This window comes from Sinocyclocheilus anshuiensis, unplaced genomic scaffold (assembly GCF_001515605.1).
Source record: "Sinocyclocheilus anshuiensis isolate Anshui unplaced genomic scaffold, SAMN03320099.WGS_v1.1 scaffold178, whole genome shotgun sequence".
Lineage (NCBI taxonomy): Eukaryota > Metazoa > Chordata > Actinopteri > Cypriniformes > Cyprinidae > Sinocyclocheilus > Sinocyclocheilus anshuiensis.
Window position 1 is genome coordinate 115,420 of NW_015546031.1, and position 420 is coordinate 115,839.

The following is a 420-nucleotide window of genomic DNA, read 5'->3' on the forward strand; positions in this document are numbered from 1 at the left end:
CAGAAACCTGGTGCTAGACTTTCAGTGTTTCACTTGTCGATATATGTCCAGAAGGTACGATAAGCCGGGTTTCGGCTTCATACTTCCTGGATTATGCGGCCAGGTCACAGGCTTCGGCGGGAGCCTTCTTGATCATTAGGCCCCCCGCACGGCACTGCAAAAATTTCCTGGACGTCCAGGCTGGGCTTATGCTTTCAGGCTGCCCTGTCTGGTCTACCGTATCTAGGTCGCCCTGAGGGGCCTCCTGATCATGAGGATATCCCCTCTTGCTGAGGCATCGAGCGGGAAGTATAGGTGGCATTTGCAAGAACCTTCTTGTGTAATGCTGTCTCAGGCAGTGCTCCCCTCACCTTATAAGGTTGTATTTGAACTTGCCTCTCCCGTTTGGCTCAGTACTTCCGGGTATCTGTGAGCAGATGC